Source organism: Peromyscus maniculatus, chromosome 13 (assembly GCF_049852395.1).
Source record: "Peromyscus maniculatus bairdii isolate BWxNUB_F1_BW_parent chromosome 13, HU_Pman_BW_mat_3.1, whole genome shotgun sequence".
Taxonomy (NCBI): Eukaryota; Metazoa; Chordata; class Mammalia; order Rodentia; family Cricetidae; genus Peromyscus; species Peromyscus maniculatus.
Genome location: NC_134864.1, coordinates 67,243,421 through 67,269,493, shown reverse-complemented (window position 1 = coordinate 67,269,493; position 26,073 = coordinate 67,243,421). Strand labels below are relative to the sequence as shown.

General features: G+C 36.9%; 1 protein-coding gene across 27 annotated transcripts in view; it reads left to right on the top strand.

Annotated features, from left to right (window-relative positions):
- Positions 1-26,073, top strand: part of Gulp1 (GULP PTB domain containing engulfment adaptor 1) — a 253,266-nt gene that overhangs the window by 123,900 nt on the left and 103,293 nt on the right. For 2 of the 27 annotated variants that reach the window (XM_076550454.1, XM_076550474.1), the window contains exon 2: positions 9,723-9,831. The exons of 23 other annotated variants lie outside the window; for them this stretch is intronic. The gene's annotated coding sequence lies outside the window, so the exon portion shown is untranslated. Of the gene's footprint in view, positions 1-9,253; positions 9,832-26,073 lie in introns of those variants that run through there. 2 more of the 27 variants (XM_076550451.1, XM_076550462.1) reach the window with 2 other exon arrangements.

The following is a 26,073-nucleotide window of genomic DNA, read 5'->3' as shown; positions in this document are numbered from 1 at the left end:
TTCTTTATTTCAAAAGACCCCAAAGTAGCATGGGCTGAGATCATCCATTCTCCATCACAAATGAACTTTGTCATTTTCATGTTTAGAGTGGTGGACGTAACAAATACACCTAAACAATTTTGTTTTTCTCTACAATTTTTAAAAAATTAAGTGCTGAAGAGATGGTTCAGTGGTCAAGAGAACTAGATGTTCTTGCAGAGTATTTCAGTTCAGTTTCCAACACCCAAAGGTGGCTCACAGCCACACACCAGTTCTAGGGGATACAACACCCTCTTCTGGCCTTCTTGAGACCAGGCATGCATGTGGTATAAATACGTACCTGCAAGCAAAACACTCACACACCTAAAATAAAAATTTAAAAGTTATTTTAAAACCCATCTTCACTCTTTGAGTGCAGTTTCCACTCTTTGGTTGCATATGAAGTAGCCCTGAGGGAGTAATGAAGATATGTTATAATTAGGTTATGTGAGAGCTATATACTTTGTAGGTGTTGTAAAAATAATTGAAATCACATTTTAAATAGTGAAGTCTATGATATTTAATTGCATATCAAGTGAGCTGTTTTTAAGAAAGTGAAGTTCTAATCAAAGGTTGCTTAAGATGAAAGGAATAAGTAGCATTGATAACAACAGCCCGTGTTACCTGCCTGATAGCACACCACATAAGGCTGGTGTGGAGGCTCAGGGTTAGGATGCGATTGATATGCCCTTCTGCGTCTTACCATTTCTATGCTTTGAAGGAAGAAAACTGAGAATCAGAATCTAGTATCAGCCACAGCTTTAATCCACCTCTATCAGTTTATGGGCTTTGTGTCCATCCTACGGAAGGAGAATGAGATTTCTCACAGGCAGCTTTGCCTTTCCTGAATACAAGGTACAAGTGAGCCCTTGGATGTATGAATGGTATTCAATTGAGAGGTGAAAACAAAGCACACAAGACATTTATTGCTCTTATTGGTTGTAGTTAGGTAAACATTCTTTGAACATTTGTTTTATAGCCTGGGAGACTTTACTGTCTGGAATAAATGTCATGTCAAAATAGTGAAGATTGAATCTTTGAAAATATAAATACATGTTCTAATTTTGAAGAAGTTTTGAAGACCTGGAAATATTTTTTCAAGAAAGTTTTCAAAATCTGTAAAAACTCAACCCTGAGGAATCTTGTTCTCTTAAGTCATTTCTCTTGGGTAACTGTCACAAAGTAGAAACTTTACATTTTGTTGTTGTTGCTGTTATTTTACTTTTACAGATAGGTGGGTATGCACATGTGTCTGTGTGCACGTACACACATCTCATATACATGCATTATATGTTTCTATATTCATAGTTAAATTTAACCTTATCTGGAACTAAATTGTAAAGCTTATCCACATTCTCTGATTATACTTAAATAGCCCTACTCAACTTGATATTTGACTTACTCTCTGAGAAACTAGAAATTTAATAATAGAAACTTATTTGAGATGTACTCCATTTTAAACCAGGAAACTCCAATGTATTCTTCCACGTAACTGAAGTATGTACACCTCTATTTGAAATAAATAATAAACACTAAGGTTTATTTTATTATTTTAGTTTTTATTCGTTATTGTTGTGGTGTGTAGGCATGCTGTGTGTGGGTGTACATACCATCACACATGTGTGGAGGTCAGAGGACAACTTTGTGGAGTTGGCTGTCTCCTTTCACCTTTACCTGGGTTCCAGGAATCAAACTCAGGCTGCAGGCTTCCATGGCAAGCACCCTCACCAGTTGAGACTTCCCATGGCCCAATATTTATAAAATGTTATTAATTAGTACTCAATTTCAAGTAGGAATTTTAATTTTTCTATAAATCCCTGTTTATGATAAGGAGAAACTTTGCTGTTTTTCTGAAAGCACCTTTGCTGAGCTAATACCTGTGTCCCTGTGAACAGACATGAGAGACAGGGGGACTTCTGTGAAGGAGCTAAGTAGAGGTGTGTCCGCTGTATAGCTCCAGGACCCTGGGCTTACATGTCTTTGGCTTCCATTCTGGAAAATGCTGCCTAGGAGATAAATTATTGATTCTCTAGCTGTGCATACTCAGAGTCTCGACTAAGTTTAGCTTCTTTTCCATTCCTGTTTCCTATACATTCACTGTTCCTAGGATGAAAAGTATCAGGCTTAGCTAGTTGAATGTAAGTAAATTGTGCAGAAAATGTTACAGGATATTTCTACCCCGCTTTTCAGTAGTAGCATATTGTTCTAAAGAACCCACTAAATAGTAATATTGATTCTAGTTTACAAATTAAAAATAAACATCTTTAACAATGACTAAAACAGCTTAAAAAAAGCAGACAGTTGGATGTATGTTTGGAACAATGTCCTCCCCGATTAAATCCAGATACACCAGTGCTCTGCAGACCACACAGATGATGCTCATGAAGGACCTACACTCCTGCTGTTCCTGCTACAAAGGGCATTTCTCACAGGGCCTCCTTCAGTGTCTTGAAACAAAACAGCCTCTTCAAGAGATTACACGATTACAACTCAATTGTATTTTAAGAATATCTTTTATAGCTTACGTTTTAAGAGAACAAAGAACTACATGAATCTAAGGAATGCTAGAAATGAGAGAAATAATCTTTCCCAGGGAAGAACACACCAGATAACTATCCGATATCACATTGTCATCCCTGGAAACACACACACATACAGGTAACAATACAGACTGACTAGTGTGAGAGGTGTGAATTTACATAATAGTAGTGATGGGGTTTGAAGAGAGAAAACAGAAGGGGGAAATGATGTAATTACAATCTCAGAAAAAATAATTAGGAAAGAAATTCTAAGGAGAAATTATTTTAAAGTATGAGATAAACCCCAAATCCATGTCAACTATTATGTTATAGCTTCCTATCACTTTGGTGAATTTAAAGTCAGGTAGAATGTTTATTTTGAAAACTTTAAATTGTTCAAATCATTTTCAAATGAGTTACCAGATGTCTATGATTAGCATTTTTTAAATGGAGAAAGTTGAGTTGAAAACAATACTTTAAAAGTTTACTTTGGGCTAGCAAGATGTCTTTGTAAGTAATGGCACTTGCTGCCAAGACTGGAGTTTGGTTTCTGAAACCCACAAGTGCAAGGAGACAACTGAATTCTGTAAGTTATCCTGTGACCCTCATTGACTGTGCAGTGGCATGAGCATGCCGATGCACAGTTAAAAAATGTAAAATTAAATATTTTAGCCGTTGCTAAGCTTCTAGAGTGCTGTTTTAACATTCACATACGTATATGCATCCCTACACGCACGCGCACACACACACACACACACACACATCTTCTGGAACTTGTTTTAAAATAAAGCAAATGTGTCTTTGCTTCATTTCAGGATGACTCATGTATTCCATTTATTATTGGTATAATCTCAGATGGGCTCCTAGTCCTTACTCCTTGGGTTTGTGATATAAACCTTTCAACTATGCTAAAATGGCAAATGCAAGATGAATGATGTAATTATATAATTTAAATGGTGACATTAAAAACTATGGATATAGTAACAAATTGAATATACTTGTAAATTCCAGGTTTTTAAACCTTTTCCACGTGTTCATAAATTTTATTATATACAAATATTAAAGTTACTAGTGAGTGGAATTGGGGTTATGATAAGAGTTGTGAATTGTTTCTGCTGGCATAGAGAATGGGTTAGGGAATTGTGAGATGAGCTGGATTCTCAATATCAGATCAAAGTTTGCAAAGCCAATATTGGTGCTCAGAGTGCTTATCATGGCTTAGTTAAATTGGGTAGGTAGGGAGGTAGGGCAGATCTGTCAGGAGCTGGGGCAGAGGTAAACATGATAAAAATATTGTATAAAAAATTAAAAAAGAAAAATGCCTCAAATGAAAATTCAGCCAGGGTAGCAGCTTGAGGCTGAACCGTTAGGTTAAAGGTGAACCAGGGATGGGAATGGAAACTGTCCGCAAGGCTAAAGGGCAAGCTTGTGAGAGTAAATGCAATTAACATTCCTTTCTGGCCCAAAGCTACCACAATGTAAAGGTGAATCTGGTCATAAATTCAGTTAGCTATCCACTCTCTCTAATACCAGTCCTGACATAAAAAGTGAAAATGAGCAGTAAGAGAATCCATTTATTCAGCTGTCGTAGGAGGTAGACTGCAGTTTTCATGCCCATGGCTCACGTCACTCTGGAGAGGACACAGTTTTAATGCCCACCTTAGTAAAAACCCCAACAGAGAACACTGGAGGCCACCGTCCTTGTTTTCTGAATTTGCCACTCCTTGCAAGGGTATCATCCATTCCGTTTTCTCAGGATCATTGTAATCTGGATTCATCAAAGACCTCCCTAGCTCCCACTTAGGTCTCAGCTGTACAACACTCCAAAGAACCGGCTCTTTGTCCTTAAGGAAAGGCGTCTCTCTGTAGGTCACCTCACCCAAGGGCACATACACCTTTCTGGTAACATTGCTGAAGTTTATTACACGACATTTCTATTAAGTGCAAACGTGCACATAGTGGAAATAACCCCTTTTCCCCTTCTTCTACCAGTGTGGAGCTATAGTTCACGTGCCCATTTCTTATCCCCTCTTCACTATAAGTTTTTAAAAATACAAAATAGTTATACATATAAATACTGTATTGTTGTCGTAATTCTTAGATAGTATTATCAGCTTGCTCTCAAATTCCCAGTTGTTTTATAAGCATAATTTTTGATTTTGCTTGTTTTAAGTACTAATCCATATTCTTTAACATGTCTGAAATTTGCAATGTCTCTCCAGCCAGGAATTTTTTCTTTCAGCTTTTTATATTTCTTCATGTAACAAATATATTTTGAGGAACCCTGGTTATTTGTGCAGTTCCCCAGTCTGGAATTCAGTGATGGTGGAGGAGTTCATCATGTTTCTCGGCTATGTATTCTGTAACAGTTGGTCTGTCTAATAGTTCCAAGTTGTTTGCCTGCTTGGAAACCACAGCCTTGGGTTCCATTTCTTCAGTCGTCTCTGTGCACTGTCGGAACGTTCATTATCTCTGAGCTCACCCCGCACAGTGCCACTAAGCTTTTCTCACGACTTCTAATTTTTTTTTCCAGTTTAATTTTACTAGGCTGTGACTGGAATATGTTTTGTGTTGGTCATTCTGGTGACTTTGTATAAATATAAATTGGCTTATGCATACAGATACAGTTCTGAATCTCTTTCCATTTTAATGAAGTTTTAAAAAAGTAATTATAGTTTCTACCCATTGTTTTGGGCCTTCTTTGAATATCATTATACATTAGATCATTTTCCTGTCTAGTGCATTTGTGATTTTTTTATAATCCACAGCATAACTTCATTTATTTTAACTGAAGAATACTAAAAAATATCCTTTTGTTCTTTGTATCAGTATCTACTTTTGTTCTTATTATAGTTGTCTTTCTAAAATTATTTATTTCTAAATTTCACAAACTATACCACTTATATTTTGAAATTTTCTGAGATTTATTTTTAAATGTATTTCATTTTCTGAACTCTATTTAACTTAATCTAAATAATTTAGCTAGAAATTTAACCTTATTTGTCTTGTCTTTGATTTTTCCCTTAACATTTTTGCTAAATGTTTAATTTAGATAGTGGCTATTATCCAGGTTTATTTTTCAATTATTTTTATTTTCAGAATTTATCTTCACTGTGAGACTGTTTCTGAAGGTCACTTTTGAAAATTTATAGGGCAGGGGCTTTTCTGATATTTTTAAATGTTAACACGAACCCTTTGTTTTCTCCAGAGAGATAGCATAGAAAAATGTTTTCTCAGGTGCTATTACTCTCACAGAGTAACTATTGGATATATTGGTGTATTAAATGATCTTTTAATTTTGTTTAATTTATTCAGCATTCTTGAAAACAGTCTAATGGGTTGTTCTCAGTTCCACAGAGACAGCTTTTGTGTTCATTTCCTAAAATAAATTCTATGTACCTTGCTTGTGCCCACAGCCATTCATTATCTCACAATTTCAACTGTGTGAGAAGTTTCATAGCCTTCCCCGAGTCTCTGTATAACAGTCAAGGCTGATTTGATGTTGTCTAGGCTGGGCTGTGATTTGTGGGTTCTGCCCAGGAAGAACCTGCCTAGATCTCTCAGATTGCTGAGTTTATTTTCTCATCACTGTGCGCCTGACAGACACTATCGCTCCTTCAGACTGAGCAGAGACAAAGCTTGTTCTTGAGTCTGTTCTGAAGGACTCTCCTCACAGGAAGCTCATATTACTGCATTCCCTTCTTCATACCCACAGGAGTCACCCTTAGAAAGAGATCAGTATTTATTTTAAGAGACCTCACCAAACTCTGCCATGTCTAGATGTGAAATGTTGATGGTTTAGAGACTTTAACTGTACTTGCAGAGTCATCCCTCTTGTCCAGTATGGCAATCGGTCTGAAAGTTACTACCCACTTTCTTCGAGGTCCTTTCCAAAATCAGGGTAGGACTATGTAAGGAGTACACGTCAGTGGATAAGGATCTTAGGAACCTATCACATCCTGTCATCCACTTTTGTTGTTGATTCCATTTCTCAGTTTTTGTGCTGTCATCTTGATTGTGTTTTTCAAAAAGATTAACTAATAATTATGCTACCTTTTCAGATCCTCCTAAAATCCCATTATTATATTTTCTCATAATAGAATCAGCCACCATCATCAAAGGGCCCTGCAGCATCACAGTTGTGGCCTCCACTTGAAGCACACTATAGGTCCCTTTCTCTCATGCTTTGTGCTGATTATACGCCCCTCTGATTCGTATAACAGATGTGTGTTCACACGTCTCTCATAGTAATTCACACATTTTAGTATCTGTTTTCCTTGATCAGTGTTTCCCAAGTAGGACATAGACATCCTTATAGTAAATTCATGGGAAAAAAGACATACTTCAATTTTTATTGAAGATTTATTTCTCTCATGCCTTTATGCTTTACTTGTGTTTTGTGATATATGTGTTTTAAGGTAGGAATAGATAAGTTAAATTATAGGCTGAATATAACTTATATAACATGCATATGTCACTTGAGCAGATATCTTTTACATTCCATCTCCCTGGAGGAAATATCTTTGTAAACTATGTCACAGAGAGTGAGGTTGTTTTTTTTTTTTTTGTAGTTGTTGTTGTTTTTTGTTTTTTTTAAGATTAACTGTAAAAATTTTACTGAATTTGTGTATCCTTGCTTCTTAGGTTAAAAACTATACAATTTGTTTGTTTGAAGTAACCTGCCACTTTACTTGCCCATACCACAGGATTGTCTGCTAGGATTTATATTTTTTTAATCAACATTATCACCCCATTCCTGGTAGACTAACTATCTAAAACAGCCTTGTTTTACTGTGTGCCAACTGTTCGATTATATTTTGTGTGATTCGTTTCATACCTGCTAACCAATAGGATGAGTGCTATGAGGAAATGACCCAAAACTGTCACTAGAAGTGTAGCACTTACACTTTCCAGGTTATGTCTGTTTCCCAAGAACGAAGAGTATTAAGAACTAAGTGTATTGATTCCCTTTAAAAATGGTGTGTAACATTTCATACTACAAAGCCCATGGAATCTGTCAGCAGTTGTACGTACCAAGCAGAAGTCAGAGTTTTCTATGTACTAGATTTATCTGTTTGTTCTATTTGGAAGAGGGAAAACCACGTTTCCCATGTTTATTACTTCTTCATTATTGGTTGGACAAAGTGCTCTGCCTTGAAAGTTGTATAAAAGACTAAATAGTTTGTACAATTCTGGGGGCTGGATAGATGGCACAGAGGTGAAGAGACTTACTACCCTTATAGAGGACCTAGGTTCAGTTCCCGGCACCCACATAGCTTCTCACAATTGCCTGTAACTCTAGTACTAAGGCTTTAACTCCCTCTTACATTTTCCATGTATTCCTGCACATGTGTGGTGCACATATATACATGTAGGCACAAACATACACACAAAAAAATAAATAAATATTTTCATTATTAAAAATAATGCTTCTTTGTTCTGAGATCACAGCAGGTCAGGTGTTGGTATGTGGTATCTGATGTTGCACATCCAGGCACATTGGTACAGATGTGTTTTGTCCAGATGGCCAGGTAAACATGTAAGCTATCCAGCTGTTTGGAAGATGTTCATTGTTATATTTTCCTCCATTAGTAAAGGATTAAAATGGTAAATGTGCATTTAAACTAGCCTTCCTAACTATTTTCTTTTATACCAGGCCAAGAGTCTTATGAACCTTTTTTTTTTAAATCTTATTCTTGGGCGTCTTTAGCCTAATTAGCTGTAATGATTGGACTGATGAAATGTCAGTGTAAAAAGGAAGCAGTGGAAAACAGCTGCATTGTCCAATGTGCTTGGACTTAAAAACCATCAGAGATCCAGACTCAAAACAACAGTTATAAGAGTAGTTTTGATATAAAAGAGCAAATTTCTTCAAGTTTTATGTTCTTTAGACATACCCTTATTCTTAGGAACCCATATGAATCCTCTACAGCACCAGTTCTCAACCTGTGGGTCACGACCTCTCTAGGAGCAAATGATGCTTTCACAGGGATCGCCTAAGACCATCAGAAAACACAGATATTTACATTATGATTCATAACAGTAAAACAGTAATAAAATTACAGTTATGAAGTAACAACAGAAATGATTTTATGGTCGGGGGTCACCACAACATGAGAAAGTGTATTAAAGTGTCACAGCATTAAGAATGTTGAGAACCATGGCTCGACCAGATATGGACCTCCATCTCATCACCATCTCCAGTAGTCAAGTAGGGCATTTCCATCCTCAGAAGGGGCAGAGCTGCAGCCGGTCTCTTTCATGTAGCCACACTGTACACACCGATCTGTTTCACCATGTTGGCAAGCCTTTCTGTCTACAGCTCTGTCTCAGCACAGTTTGGTGTGTCCTGGTGAGGGTGCTGGCTGCCTGTGATGCCCAAACTTTAAAATGAATCACTGATCATTTGTTTGTAGCATTCACTACTTCAAAACCAGAGACATTACTTACTCCAGCTGTCTTAAGGGTAACAGAAGGTTGTCTGTTCACCTAGATTTTCTAGGCACCATCTTTTTCTTTCTGTAAGCAATTCCTTTTTCATCAACACATATTTGTACCATAGACTGTACCAAATAGGCATGATTCATAACTTCTTTTATCTTGGAGCAGAAATAGGGACATGAATGGATGGAGTTGGACACTTGCTCAGCATTATAGGTCAGTTCAGCTAAGATTAGGAATGCAATAATCTCTTTAACATGACTATATATATAGCCATCACAACTAATCCAATTTATATGGACATATTTTATTAACTCAATAAAATGATTTTAAAGTAAAGGATTGCAAATTGCCTCTGGAAGTTAAGCATTTGCATGCTAACAGTTTATACAATCAATTAAAGAATGGGGAAAAAAATCACCTAAAGTTTGAAACCATCAACTAAATTCCCCATAATTGAAATATTGAGTAATATAGGCTGTTTAAAGCCACCTCTAAATCGTCTCCTGTTAAGCCAAATATGGACCAGTTGCTGACAAACATGTACAATGCGTTGTACTAACTTAAATATAAGCACTCATATCATACTTCTAGCTTTTGCACAGATGAGTCATTTTAAACATTACAGTGATTGTCCTGTTCTCCATTTATAAAATAAAAACAAATATGCAGGTCAGGGAGGGATTAAAACATGGCATGTAAGCAGAATGTACACTTGAGATACACCTGTCTGGTTTTTTGTAGTTGGAGCAAAGGGAAGAGTTTGAGCCATGCTGTTGAACGGCACCTTTGGTGCTCGACGTGAAGCCCAGTCCAGACTGAAGGAAAGAGCCAATGCGGGGTGGAGACCACTGTAAGATTACCTTTAAATGAAATGTTTCCCCCTAATCAAGAGCAACAGTCTTTCATCTTGTCAGTCATCTCCTGACTTTCTGCTTCTTTTTGCTCAGATCTACCCCCCAAATCGCCCTGTGTCTCCTTATCCACCATCCATCACCTTGGCTCTAAAATGAGGAGCCACTGTATCACTTCCCAGCCTGTTTTTCTGCTTTCTGTTTTACAGCACCTGTCAGTGCCTACTCCTTTAGTATTATTTTCACAGCCTCCATGTCTACAACAAAATCCATCTCACAAGGGCAGGGAGTTTGTCTTTTTTAGTACTCCTCTCCTGCCCAGATCTGTGCCTGGAGATAGAAAAGATGCTCTAAGAATATATGCTGAGGAAGGAACGGATAGACAGGGAGACAGGAAGAAAGCATCTCTTCAAAGCATCCTTTCTGTTCAGCTGGAGTGAGCTTCTCTCATTTCATTCTATTTATTTCTCTCTTTTGCTGTTTACTGTTCATCAGTATACACACAATAAAATTTTCTTTTGAATCATATCTATTTTCAAGTTTTGTTTTTTTAATTCCCTGAAATGCATAATATAATAGGATTAAATAAGTAATTATGTAATGAAGATGTGACACCACTTATGCATGCCTGCTAGGTTGATAGGTGACAGGCAGTGCTTTTCAGGACTGAAAATGAATTATTCTGAAGCTATGACTCTTCCAAATTTTCCCTCCTGGCTTTTCTTTTCCAGTGCTGGGGCTTTGTGCATTTTAGGTAACCATTCTGCCACTGGGCTACATCCACAGACCTTATTTAGTTTCCTCAAATGATTTTTATTTAATTGTCTTATATTTAATGAGTAAATTAGTCATAGACTCTTTGCTTGAGGTTGGGTAAATATCATATAAATCTAACATGGCCTGACTTCCTCCTGCCATTACATTAAAAAAAAGGGGGGGGGAGGGCTGGTAGATATTCAGGTAGATATCCATGTTGGTTTGTATCCATGTTGGTTTAATCCATGTTGGTTTGTATCCAATTCAAGCGAGTGATGCTCTCATTGGTCTGCAGTTCTGGGAGAGTAGACTCCTATGAGCAGACTGCTGCTCAGACTTGGGCCATAGTAATACATGGTGTCTAGAGTAACATCTGTAGGAGTGCTTACTTTCAGACTATATATACGGTAAATCTTCTAGGAAGATATTTGAAAGAGAAAACTTAAGGGCTATGGTTTTTATAAAACTAAGTTTGAGAAGAGGAAGGGACATTAATAGAATAGGCTGAAGCCCATAAGCCATCTTAAGTAAAGCCCTGGTTTAATGTGTTGGACACCGAGTCTCCTATGGGCTCTGCTTGTCTCAGAAACCTTCCATTTCTTGTATATGCTAGACTTCATTTTCTTGGGACTGTAAAACCAAGACCAATGGACCTTTGTAAGCTTAACAAGACAAAAGATCTAAAATGGCCTCTGTTTACTCAGCAAACAGACAGTTTGAATTAGACTTTATAATGATGTGTTGACAGTTTAAGACCATTGATTTTCAAAAACACAAAAAATAGCCTTTAAAAAATCTGAGTAAAAAATATCAAGTGTCAGCTAATAGGAATGTTCTTTCATTTTTTAAAATGCCAGTATGATTTTTCTTCCAACAATAATTACAGAGGCTAAATTCATTGTGCTGAGAGAAAAATAATGGACTCAGAATTAAAACAATAGTTGGTGGCATTTTAGATTTATATCTAAAGGTCACAATTAATTTTCTTCCATTTGGAATTTTTGAATAAAACAGTTTAGTACATAAACATGATAAATTATCCATAAAGAAGTGTGACTGATTTTCATTGTTATTTTTATCTTTGCATCTTATTTTAATTATGCCAGGCAAATACTATTAGGCTACTTGAGTCCCAGAGCCATATATAAGGTCCTTAACTTTCATGTCACATATTGAGCATTTTAAAAAATGGGGTGTGAGGGGAATGAGATATGAGGCAATGAACAAAATTATGATGTTGGATGACCAGATTTTTCTAAATAATCTCTCTGTGTGTCTCCCTGTCTCTTTGTCTTCCTGTCTCTCTGTCTGTCTCTGTGTGCGCACGTGTGTGTGTGTGTGTGTGTGTGTGTGTGTGTGTGTGTGTGTGTGCACGCGTGCATGTGAGTGTGTGTATGCTCTGGCACCTGTGCCTATGAAGGGAACAGTCTCCTGTGTTCTTCCACAGAAACACTCCTCATCGTATTTTGAGATAGTGTATTTCATTGTTCTGAAGTTCATCAAGCAGGCTAAGCAGGCTGGCCAGCAGGGTCCAGGGATCCAGCTGTCTCTGACTCCCTAGCACCTAGAGTACAAGTGTGTCCAGCTTTTATGTGAGTTCTGGGGACCAAGCCCAACCAAATCTTCCTTCTTGCAAGGAGAACACTTCACTGCCAATCATCATGCATAACCAATAAAATATATTCTAATACCTTTTTTTTTTAAAAGTGAAAGTATCTGAATTACCATGTGTTTTGTGTTTCAATTTTGGCTCATTGATAAATGCTTTTTGGAAACCTAAAGCAGCAGTCAGTGAGCTTGAATCTGGATCTCTTACTCTAAATTAGTTTCTCAACCTCTATTTTTTTGCCGATATAATTAGGCAATTAAAAGACATACTCAAATAGCACTGTTGTGGGAATTATTGGAGATATTTATGAAGTATACAGAATGATGTTTGGCTTTTAGCAAAAGCTCATAACCATTAATTGTTCTCATAGTATGAAATGGCTAATCTGCTTTGGTAATTAAATGTGGTATTATATAATTCATAACTTTTGTATAAACTGCAGTTTTTATTTGAAAGATTAGATTGTCTTTCTTCTTTCTCATATTTCTTTTATCATATCAATGCAGCCTGTCTCTCTTGAGTTATTTAGGAAATCATTTAGACAAAGGCAAATAGTTTTAGGGAACTAGAAGTCTGGATTCCCCACTTTAAAAAAAGCTTGAATAAAAATACCTTAATTATTCATAGTTTATTCATGTTTTCACTCCCCGTTGGGTTTATCTAATAGTCTTTGTGGGAATATATACCAAGGACATAAGAAAGAGCAAGGATCCCAAGAGACAGTGGAAGGGCTTCCAGGGCGGGCATTTTCTTGCTGTACACTTGTTATCCACATGGCTTGAAATTGGATGTGACTTCTAGTTTCCTATTAGCACTCCTTTTTTCGTTGGGCAGCATGATTCACATGTTTGTTTTGCTTCTTGATTCTTGAATGCCTCTGAATGTCTGATCCAAGCCAACATCCATCATACTGTAAGCATTGAATGGGAACAAGGAGGCTTGAATACAATGATGACTGTCTCATCATAAGAAAGATGACTCTAGACCCTATGGGTAAAGGCAATCCAATGTTAGAGTAGAATATTCCATAAGAATGATCTTTTATCCATTTGTATTATTAGAAGTTTATGTTACAAGCTTATACATAGTTGTATTAAAAATTCCTTTTGCTGCCAAGCAAGGTGGCGCATTTGTGTGGTCCCAGTTTTATGAGGCTGTGTAGGAGGATGGAGAGTTCACAATCAACTGGGGCTGCCTAACAAGCTGTTCCAAGGGGGAAAAGCAACATAATAGTGCAAAACAGCCCCCATTTTAAAAAATGACCTAATAAAATGGCTCAAGCTAAAAGAAATTCCAAACCCCAGTTAAGAATTCTAGTTATAGTTGAAAGTGGAATTAAAAACATGTATCCTGGAGAGAAACCTGTACCCCCCTGTAAGGGAAAGTGTGTGATACAAATGTTTTTGTTTGTTTTATTTTTGTTTATTGTTTGTCTTCAGTCCAAAAAGATGCTTACTTGTGGAACAGTGTCTTAAAATCCAGTGGCTTTTTGCCTTCCTCACAAGGCCAATTTCTGGTGCTCTATTTCTTTGTTCTGTTTGTTAGTTTTCATTGTCTCCATCCAGGTCATGGTGTGTCCCCATGACCCTGTGGGGGTGTCCCTGAAGCTGACCTTCTTCCCTTGCAGGCTTTCCATATTGAAACAGTTCTTTAATGATACAAATGTCAGTTATGGGGCCAGAAGCTCAAAGCTTTACTATGGAGCACAGTGACTAAAGTTAACACTACTTTATTTTCTCAAAAAGTGCTGAGAGTCTCTGTGAAGTCTCATGAAAAGCAAACAAAACAAAAACAAGAAAAAAAAACTAGTCATTCCACAGTGTACATATTTTAAAACAAAATATTCTGAATGATAGTTACATACAATTTTATCTGTCAATTTGAAGATTAAAAAGATAATATACTCTGTCATGCTACCGTAACAACATATATTGTATTGAAAATGCATGATCAAAGTGTTTTTCCTACTCCAAATTTGAAGATAAAAGCTAGCTCCCATGTCAGCCAGCCAAGTGTGACTACTGACTTCTGGACCCACCTTCCTCTCACATGACCACACTGTATCATAGTAATTTGTGTACAAGCCAGGTGTATTCCACCACTAGCACATCACTGTTCTGGTCAACTAAAAGATGCCTGTGCCAGTGCTGTCAATCACAAGCAGGTGGTTTTGGAACTGGAATTCCAGCATTTTGTGCTCCAGTGCATCAAAGGTTCTCCACGTTCTCTGCTAGCATATCTAAAGATTGTGCTAAGAATGTCCCAAACTGTCCTATTTAACAAAGATTTGGTCTTACAAAGCTCTTTATAAGGGTCTAGTGTAATAATGAATGGATTTTGAATGACAGCAATGTTAGAATATGAAATAATTTCTAAACAGAATCTAAAAATTGTCACCAATTTTTTTATGTTGGCATTCTTATGATTTGTCAGATTTGTAATGAAAATAACTCCCTAGGTGAAGCATCTGCATGTGGAGCTAGAACATCAACTCTCTGTTATTCCTAGTTTAACCATCCCAGATGTGATGGTTTTTGCTTGAATTCATTTCTTCCTCATCCTGACAAACCTGCTTTGTTGATGATATGAAATAGAACATTTAGATAGACACACACACACACACACACACACACACACACACACACACACACAGAGAGAGAGAGAGAGAGAGAGAGAGAACACACACACATACAGAGAGAAAGAGAGAGAGAGAGAGAGAGAGAGAGAGAGAGAGAGAGAGAGAGAGAGAGAGAGTATAGACACACAGACAGACAGAGACAGAGACAGAAAGAGTTGATTCAAATAAAAACATGGAAAGCTGTCAAGAAATACACAGGTGCAGAGCACATGTTTTACTGGACTTGATTTGATTCCAAGAGACTTGCTTTCTTATCTATTCTAAAATACAAATAATTACATGTCATGTTTTCCAGTAATTACTAACTTTGATAAAAAATACTTTTGCAATAAAGATTAGCAGTTTAAAAGGCATGCTTGAGACAATCCTATTTTGCATCTCATTTTAACATTCTACTACTCTCCATTCCTATATTATAGTCATTTAGAACCAAAATATTTCTTCTTGGTAATCTCACTTTTACTTCTACTGCATTATCCCCCAAATATGTTCTTCCACAAAACTTAGAAAGGTAGGCAGTGTTTAAATAAAAAATGATCTTCCCTTGGAAAGCATGTTATGAGAAGCAAACACATCAGGAAAACTCTGAGCCTGTCTTAACTGAGTCTTTTCCTTGACATGAGAGCTTTAAATAGTGATAATCCTCATGGATGCGTGTTCACAAAATGAAGGTATCATGACATGATGTAATGACTATGTTAAATATGAACATTCCTGTGAACAGCAGATCATAATGTCTCTGACATGGAAAAGGCCCACAGCTCAGCTGTGCTAAGCCCCAAGCCTTGCCTGTTTCCAGTGTCTGTCTCTTCTCCACCTTCAGTCCTACAGAGAATCAGAATATTTATTTTGCCAAAACTGAGTTACTCTTATGGCAACTATCCTTTCACTTACCATTTCAAGTCATCAGGTAAACTCAGGTATAAGAAATGTCTTTTAATTAATTTTGTTTTTACCATTTCCCTTTCTTCCATAAATGTGTATTATTTGTACACATTTGGAATTTCTATGATTCATCATTTAGGAAGGCCTCTGTGATGCATGTTTATGTTGCTCACTAAGGAAATTATATAGAATGAATGACAATTAAGTTGTAGGTAAAGTTCTAGTCACAGCAGTATGAAAGTATACAACAATATCAGGATATAGATGTATGAGCCTTGTGAATCATCAGTGCTTTGTGGGGGGTCATGCAGTATAGGGTGTGTCATGCAATGATAAACCTAGAAAATTATTAAAGTCAATATTTCTGCTACAGATTTTTCCAATGAGACTATGTTCTACTAAGGCAAAGTAATTACCATTGCTACTCTAGTGTTCAGAGACTTGGAGTCATGCCTGGAAGCGATACATCAGAAGGACTGTATGAGATTGGGGACAAAATGAATTATTGCCACATTATTGGAAAATTCAGTGAAATATTATTTTTTCTTGAATTTTAGAAAAGGAAGTGTTTAGCAGTAGCTCAAATGGTTTTATAGACTTTATTCACTTTTTGCATTCATTCAAATATTTTAAAAGTTATTTTTGTCTATTTCTCTTTCTCCTTCTTTACCCTTTTATATTTGTTTTTCTGATGCTCTTCATTTGCTTTTAACTAAATCACATAAGTTTGACCAATTCTGCACACCTATGGATTGTTTATGAATGCATATGAGGTGATGATTATACACAGTAATAATATATGTGATATACCAGATGATTTAGCATTTGTAGAACAAGTCACGTTGCCTTCTAAAGAGAATTTAGGGACTTTCTCTCAGACTCTATTCATTTGTCTAATTTTTATTTATTTATCTAAATACTTACATCTATAGCAGAAGCTGGCATGAGGAACATAGCTACGTACAGTCCCCCATGCTGACCTGAGAAATTCCCTTAATCTACTAAGGAGCTCAGCTAGCGTAAGGCCAGAATTTTCTTTTAACTTTTATTCTTCTCTCATACATTATATCCCGATCAGTTTCCCCTCACTCCACTCCTCCCAGTCCTTCCCTTCTCCCTCAGATCAACTCCTCCTCTGTTTTCCTTAAAAAAAAAAAAAAAAAAAAAAAAAAAAAGGAGCAGTCCTCCAAGGGATATCCACTGAATATGGCCTAGTAAGTTACAATAAGACAGGGTGCAAACCCTCATATCAATGCTACATGTGGCAAGCCAGTAGGAGGAAATGTGCCCTAAGCACAGGCAAAAGAGCCAGAGACACCCCCGCTTCCATTGTTGGGAGTCCCACAAGAACACCAAGCTGTACAACCATAAGGTATATGCAGAGCGCCTAGCTCAGACCCATACAGGGTCCATGTTTGTCACATCAGTTTCTGTGAGCCCCTGTGAGCCCTGCATAGCCAGATTCTTGACCACACCAGGGAAAAGAATTTCAGACCAAGTTAATGAGAAGCAGAATTAGAATTTGCTAAAAATAAAATTAAAAGGTGCTCAAGGTAGCATGGATGTGCACTTCAGAGAGTCTAACCTCATTGTCCTAATGGTGACTGTGTGTAGAATTGTTGAAGCTTTTGGAATTTCATTGTTCTCTGGGATCTTAAGGGACCCTTTTTTCCCCTTTTGATGATTAAATTATAGGGTGGCTATAGAGGTGTCTTGGATGGGTTTGTGATCTTATAGAACTAGGAGAAATTACATTAAGCAAAGAGTTAGAGGTATGTTCTTTACTGTATATGAAGTTTCTGGTAAGAGTCCCAGGAAAAGCAGATTTGTAGCTGGGAAGAGAGGAAGGTATTGAGCAAATTTAATTGTGTTTGAATTCTTAATTCCTATCTGGTAAGTGTCTTCAGCCAGACTTCAGGAGTGAAGGTCTTCTTTTGCTTCTGGTTCCCATGTCTTTATAATTCCCCTGTCCTCATATTTCCTCCTGCACCATATAACCTTTCTCCAGCTGTTCAATTGTTTCTGATAAATAACATTTAAACATTGTGTATGTAGCATAGCTAAATTGTTAGGATACTGTGGTGATTTGAAAGAAAATAGCCCCCAAAGCAAGTGGCACTATTAGGGGCTATGGTCTTGTTGGAGGAAGTGTGTCACTGTGGAGGCAGGCTTCCACACCCAGTGAGCAAGACCACTTCCTGTTGCCTGGAAGATGTAGGACTCTCAGCTACTTCTCCAGCACAGTGTCTGCCAGCACGACACCGTGATGATAATGGACTGAATCTCTGTACTGTAAGTGAGCCACCTTAACTAAATAGTTTCCTTTATAAGGGTTGCCATGGTCATGGTGTCTCTTCATAGCAATAGAAACCCTAAGATAGATACTTAAGTCATTGTTTTGTTGCTGGTTTTTTATATAGGTTCACTATATACTAATATGGCCTGGAACCCACTGTGTAGCCAAAGATGACTTTGAACTATTGAGATTCCTGCTTTCATCTCCAGAGCTCTATAATTACAGATATGTACCAGCAGACTGGTTTATACAATTGAAAAGAGGACTTCACATGCACTAAACAAGATCCTGACCTACTAAGCTATATCCCCAGCCTTAACCCTTCCTACAGAAATTTTCTAGCTGATATTTGAAGTAAGGGAACGATGGTGATCCTGAATAAAAAGCTAATTGTAGTGTTAGAGTTTTAAGTAATTCTTCATGTTAAAAAGTTTCACTTTAACTTATATGAACATATATTATATATGTTCAGTTCTGTATTTTTCTGAAGCATTGAAACATTGTACCCAGTGGGTCAGGATAAATCAGTATTGCTTTCTTCAAGTTTCATTTGTTCAGAATGCTTTCCATAGTGTAGAAGAAATGGGAGGACATTGGAGCAAGGTGCTCCTGCTTTCTGTTAGTAGCTGCACTCAGACCATAAACTTCCAGAAGGAATTGCTCTTCCATAGACCACAACAAGAGATGCCATAGAGACCAACGTTGTGTTTCAGAAGCCTAGACATTGCCACTCAATAAAGCTCTCAGCTCAGATACCATCTGCCTCACAGCTGAAAATAATTAAATGTCATCAACAATAGGCCCTCTTCTCACTTCCTGGCTTTTGCTAAGCAAGCTTATTGTCACCATTGGGCAGATTGCTCAGATAGTAATTTAGTACAGGCTGTCAGCGTTCACCTGCAAAACTGGGTGACTCCTTAGCTTAGAAAATTATTTTTTAATTATTTAAATTTATTATTATTTATTATTATTTAAATTATTAACAATATTTTTCAATTGGGGATTTCTTAATTTAATTTTTTTCTAAAGAGCTAGTTTTCTACTGAATTTTATTAGCAATCTAGTACCAACTTGACATATACCAGAGAAAAACACATTGTTATTTTGTTTAACCTGGTCAGCATTGGCATAGAAATTATCAAAGACACACACTATCCAGTCACCGAGTTAGAGTGCTGAGTGAGCACATTTGTGCAGGGTTAGAGGAATGTGCTTCAAGCTGTGTATTGCTGCATATGGTTTTCATTATGAAAGCAGAAGATAAAATGAAAAGGCAATCAAAGCCTTGGAACCATAAGAGAACACACTATTTATTTCTTCTCTCTTCAAGAAGGGTTGTGCTTTCCTTCTATCAGAACAGGACTTCTTTGAGATTTTGCCTCTATTGTATGTCAGTCTACTGATGGTTTAGGAATTTAAACATAATTGCCAGCTCTTAGACTTTGCCAATCCTTACATAAGTAAAAATGCTTATTTTAATTTGTACTTCTTATAGTTATCATTCTCTTTATTACTATCACAGTTGAAAATACATTCTCTCGAAGTGTGCTTGCTTCTCCTTTGTAAAGAAATTCATTGGGACGTTACATCTTAAACCATCTTCACATTTTACTTCTCCCTCTGAGTCCCTCATTGGAGTAAACTATGAGGAAAGGGAAGGAAATTTCGGGTGCAGTGTGTGTATAATGTACTTAGTTTCCATGTAAAATTTGTTATGTTCATATAGTAAATAAAAGTTCTAATTTCCAAGCAAACCTTGAGTTGGACAGATGGCTCGGTGAGTAAAGTATTGCTGCACAAGCATGAGAACCTCACTTTAAATCTGTAAATCTGGGTGTGCAAGCATGCATCTGTAATCCTGTGTAGCTGTGGGAGGTGAAGGAAGGAGAGTGTCTGAAACCCAGGGCAGCTAGCCTCGTGCATACAGCAGCAAATAGACCTGTCTCAAACAACGTGGGTGATGAAGAATGACACTGGAAATTGTCCTTCGACTTCCACACATGTGCTGTCGCCTACACACCTGAACTCATAGCTCTGAGCATGCACATGCACATACATACAAACACAAAAAAATGGTAATAAAAAGCAAAAATCAATTTGTGGTATTAAATATGTACAACTGCAGTGTTACTCTAATGGCAGAAGTAAACTTTTAAGGTAGAGATTTATGGGATTGTGATGAATTGCTTATAATCATTTAAGTATTTTTAAAACTTGGAATCATTACAGATGATTTTATGTACTACAGTAGTTAATATTTTCTCATAGTCATATGCAGCCTTCTGTGTAGGAGAACATTAAGGACCAAGCCATCCTGCTATTCCCAGACTGATTTACTTTACCCTGTCTGCTTGCTTTAACTGTGAAGATTGTGCTTTCTGAATCCTCTTTCATATGTGAAGGCTCAGGGTCCAGAAGCCATTGTGTGCTCCACAGATGAATAGCAGAATGACTTACCTTTTCACTTCCTTATCACTAGCTTAGAAGCAGAGGAAGCCTCCTGGAACTCCTCCTGGGTTCAGTTTTAGGATATAAAAATTCAAAGTAGAGATAGATGCAGTTAATCTCTCTGTTGAGAAGTCCAAAACCATGTCTTAGCTGAGTATTGTCCTTTCCCTAAATCTCACCCACAAGGGTTATGCTTAAATCTATGTAAAAACATTTTTAAATGTTTAATTTTGTTCTTTGTTGATTTCATATGCGTTTATAATACCTTATGATTGCTTCTGCCTCCCACATCCCTCTCAGCCTCATATCCCTACCTGTCCCGTTCTCAGCCTCATGACTTTTGACTTGTTTTGTAATCCATAAACTGCACTCTACAAAAAAAGAAAAGACAAAAAGAAAGAAAAAAGAGAAAGATAAACTCAGATGGATGTCCAAGATGCCCTCCCTGCACTGCCCCAATATTAGAAATGTCAAGGATCAGAAAAAGCAAAAATAAACACAGAATCATGTCAATATTTTTGGCCATGTCTGTGTAATTTTCCAACTCAAATCATTTAAGAATATTGTGTGACATTTGTCCAATGCAGTTCTTGTAACTCAATTTTGTAGAGGTCGCAGAGGGAGAAAGGTGTTTCTGTGTTTCCCATGATGAAGAAAATTAGTGTATTGTTTCCATGTTTTTCAAAAACAACAAAGCTAGTTATTCTCCCTTACTGTAAAGTGTTTTGTGCTCAACTTGGAACTTCCTGGTTGAAATGATTCTCATGACCATTGTCTTCCATTATTCTTATTTTATATTGAGGCATTTATTAGCCTTTTGCATATTATATTTCAAAAGCAGTAGATACATTTAACAAATTATAGCATTTAAATCATTAGGTAGTAAATAATGTAGCAGAAATATCAAATATACTTTTGTAGAAGATTGCTTTTAAAATTAAAAAGTCTGCTTTTTGAGATACATTACTCTGAATTGTCTTTCATTTATTTACAATTTTTTGAAATACATACATGTAGCCATTTTACAAAATATTAAGTGATAATAAGTATTTCTGTTGAGTACACATATACAAAACAGTGATTAAAATGGGAGAATTCAGGAATGTTGATGCATTTGGAAATGTGGATCCTCACAAGCATGCACTTTATTATTGCTCTATAAGATTATTTTAATCCATATATTTTTCTATATCCTTTGTCCCCTTTCAGTTTCCATGGAAATATGTACATTTCTGTTTTTTGATTTGCATTATGATAAGATTTGGAGTACTTCTCAGTGGGCAAATGATATAACTCAACACCCCCTACACTTAAGGCACTGAAAACAAATGCCCAGTCATAGAAAGGTATGCGTTGTCTTTCTATGTAAATCTTAGAGTATTGAAGGGCCTTTTGCTCTTCAGTGAGTAAATGACAACAAATATTAACACTTTCCAAAATTTAGAAGGCAGGAATCCACTTGTGTTTTGAATTATTGTCTTTTTATCTTTGAATTACTTGCTCAAAGGAAGTATTGCTTTAGTTTGATAGCTCTTGACTGTATAGTTCAAGGGGCTGTGGCTAAGTAAATGTATTAACTGAATTGAACAGAGAGAGTAGCTACATCAAAAGAGACAGCTCCATGTTTTGAGGGTTCTGGTACTGAAATGTCTTTAGAAGGATATGAGCTTTGGTAGTTATTGGTGCATGTGCCTTGGGCGCCTGAAGTTTTTCTCTGTTCAGTGTGTAGTTCCAGATGATGTACACTCTTGCCTTCTCAGCCCAGATCTGCTTACTCAGTCTGGCAGATAAAGGCCAAAGGGATAAGATTTAAACTGAGCAAGAGGACTGCCTGTGACAAAGTTGGGGAAGTTAAAGATTTAAAATCATGATACTAACGCATAAAACACACCAGCAATTCTCACTATGAACTGATCATTTGTGCTGAAGTCCATATTTAGCACGGTGACTTTGAAATATCTCTTTTTACCAATGATGATCTAAGATGCTTCAAAAGAATATTCATTGACATAAACTTAATATGACAAACCAAACGTATACAGTTTTTTTTTTTTTTTTTGTGTGTGTGTGTGTGTGTGTGTGTGTGTGTGTGTGTGTGGTTTTATTTTTGTTTGTTAGGTCATGAGCCAATATTTACACTGAAGTAATTTTAAAAGATTTCCTAAAATAGTACATTTAGCTAAATAAATGTTTATTATAATAAGGGAATATGATAAGAAAAGGGAATTTAATTGTTAAACGCAGTATATAAACCTGGAACAATTTCAAAGGCACTTTGTTTCTATTTAAATATAACTTACAAAACACTTTGACTCCGTTCTTTGAATTACAAGCCTGGAAAAATCTCAGTCACTGTTGATGTATACGCTTCAATAGGTAACAATGGCTAGAACACACACACACACACACACACACACACACACACACACACACACACACACAGACTCGCATTTAGAAATAAAAACACACATCAATACATCTTTGTTTATGTTATATGTTTTTATAGGTCTCATCCACCCATTAAAATTTCCCCCAAATTGTGCCCCCTTTTCAACTTACTTTCTTATTAGAGATGACTATATTCATCTTCTCTCCACTCTCCTCTCTTCTCTAACATTCACACATCTTTATTGTTTTCACTAAGAGCTAATGACCTGCATCTTATTTAAATGAGAAAACACTACTCAAAAGAGAAATCCTACATTTTTCCATCACCAAATTACCAATTCTGCAAGTAATTATTTGTGTTTCCACGAGTCAACTTTTCTTTGTGTATATGGTGTTTGAATTGTTATGTTTATCTAGGGACTGTCCCTTCACTTGTGAATTTGGCCATATACCTTCATGTGTGTTCAAGACTTTTTCTCCAGTGTTTATCTTCTTTTTTTTTTCTGTATCATCATTTTTTTTTCTATTTAATTCAAGTTTCTACCTGTATTGTACATTTGTTCTAATTCAAATGTCTACGGTTTGATCTCATGTCACCTGGTTCTTCTCTTTATTTTTTTGGTTATATATATATATCAAATCTTTGAGTTTTTCTATTTCCTCTGTTCACTTTCTCACTTCTTATTCTCTTATGAAGCAAAACCAATTAGACTACTTATTGGACTATTATATCCCCCAGACTTTTGAAACTGTAGTAAAAATCCCCAGTATTCTCCATAGTATGGAACTAGTACCCCCCCCCCCAGATTTCTTCTTTGTAGCTGTCACAAATCACTTGCTCATATTTCTTCCTATTGAAAATATTCTTCATTTTGAGGTTGGATGATTTTTTTTTCATTCTTTTTTGCCCTTAGTGGATTTGGGTATGAATTATTTTTATATTTTGCCTAGTGGATGGAATGCACTTTGACTAATTATCACTTGGCTATTTATTCCCAACTTGTGATCCTAATGCCATTTCTATTGCTATGATAAAATATCCTAAAGAAAAGCAGCTTTGGGGAGGAAGGATTGATTTTGGGTTACAAGTCCAGGTTCCAATGTGTTATTATAAGGAAGTTACAGCATCAGGTGGTCACATGAAATCCACAGTCAAGAGCAGAGAAAACTGAATGTATCTGTCCTTGTACCTCAGGTAGCTTCTTTCTTTCTTATACTACTCAGAGCCCCATGTCTATAGGATGTCACCACCCACAGACATGGCAGCAGGTGAATCTCATCTCTCTTAAGTGTGGACCTATGTGGAATTTTGTTGCGGAGTATCCATTATACTGTGTGAAGATGTATCACGGTGATTGGCTTAATAAAGAGCTAAATGGACAATAGCTAGGCAGGAAGAGGTATGACTTCTGGGTACAGAAAGGACTCAGAGAGGAAGAAAGGCAGTCTCCAGCCAGATGCAGAGGAAGCAGGAGGAGAAATAAAAGCCATGAGCCACATGGTAGTATGCAGATTAACATAAATGTTTAATTTAAGTTGTAAGAGCCAGTTAGAAATAAGCTTAAGCTAAGGCCGAGCTTCCATAATTAACAGGTCTCTGTGCCATTATTTAGGACCTGTCTGGTGGGATAGAGAAAAACTCATTACAGAATTTGTTAGGATTTATACCCAATAATGGATATTTTTATTTATATGCCTGTGAATCCTAAATTTGTTAAACTACTGGACCTTAGATTGTGTCAAGTTGATGTTTAAAACTCACCAGCACATTCTTAACTGAGCCATCATCAGTAGGCTGGATACTTTGTTGTCATGTATATGTCCCTACCTTACTTACTATTCTACAAACCTTAAATCAACCACTCATTTTGAGCTGTCCAATTGGTATCTCAGAACAACCATTTCCTAAAGAGAAGCCTTTTTAAAAGTCCCTCTCCCACTTCTCTGTCTCGTGTGTGTGTGTGTGTGTGTGTGTGTGTGTGTGTGTGTGTGTGTGTGAATTTATTTATGGGTGTGTGCAAAAGAGTAAGCCTGAATGGTAGGAGAGGACAGAAGAGAGTGCCAACCCCTCAGAGCTGTAGTTACAGGCAGTTGCAGGCAGACTGCCTTACCTGTCAGGTAGTTAATGAGATCTGAGCTCTGGTCCTCGTGGTTGTGTAGCAAACACTACTTTTTTTTTTTTTTTTTTTTTTTTTTTTTTTTTTTTTTGAGAGAAGGTTTCTTTGTGTTGCCCTGGCTGTACTGGAACTCATTCTGTAGACTGGGCTAGCCTCGAACTCACACAGATCTGCCTGCCTGTGCCTCCTGAGTGCTGAGTGTGTGTCACCACCACGTGGCTAGCAAGCACTCTTAACCACATAGTCATGTCTCTAGCCCTCCATTGAAAAGTCTTGAATTCCTCCTTTCAAATTTCGCCTTTCCCAAGCATGCATTCTTTATTTGTAACATCATTCATTTTAAAGTAAGTGGCTGTTATTCTTCAATTCGCTCTCTCTTTTCTTCAACATTCATCCATCAGTTTAGACCAATCATCTCTCCCTTTGAAACAGACATAAACAGAATTTCAGAGGGCCTGAGGATATAATACAGTGAGAAAGCAACCAAAATGTCAAGAAATTTGTGGCACAAGTTGAAAAAGAAATCTGTAACTTGTATGCTTTAAGCGATGGTGGATGGCAATGGCACCCTTCTGGAGAGTCAGAAGAACCGAGTTTTTACTGGAACAAAAAGCAAAGATACATGAGCTAACTAGCAGTTTCTGTTCCTCCAGAAACGAGTAAAAGAAAACCATGGACTGGGTTCTGACTGAGTGCTGAGACTTCAGTCTCCAGCTTCCAGTCACCATTGCCCAGTTCTAGAAGAAACTGAAGAACCAGGTAAGAAGAAAAGGCTGACATCAGTTATCTCATTCAAAGGAAGGAGCAACATATTCTTTTAAGATCTAAGTTAAGAGGAGAAAGTGTTTGAAAAGCTCCTGTGAGGTATCAAAGAATCTGAATAAAAGGAATGCTGAACAGCACCATCTCAATCTAGATGTCTTTGGTTCCCTAGCATCAAAGGAGCCCATGCCTTTTCCTGTCTTCACAGACTGGACTCTGATACCAACTCAAATGTATTGCATGACTTTGGATACCCTGGTGAGCAAATCAGTTAGAATAGTAGACAGTTGCCAGCTTTCTATTAAGGTGTATTTATTGACTTTACCCACAAAGTATTGAAAA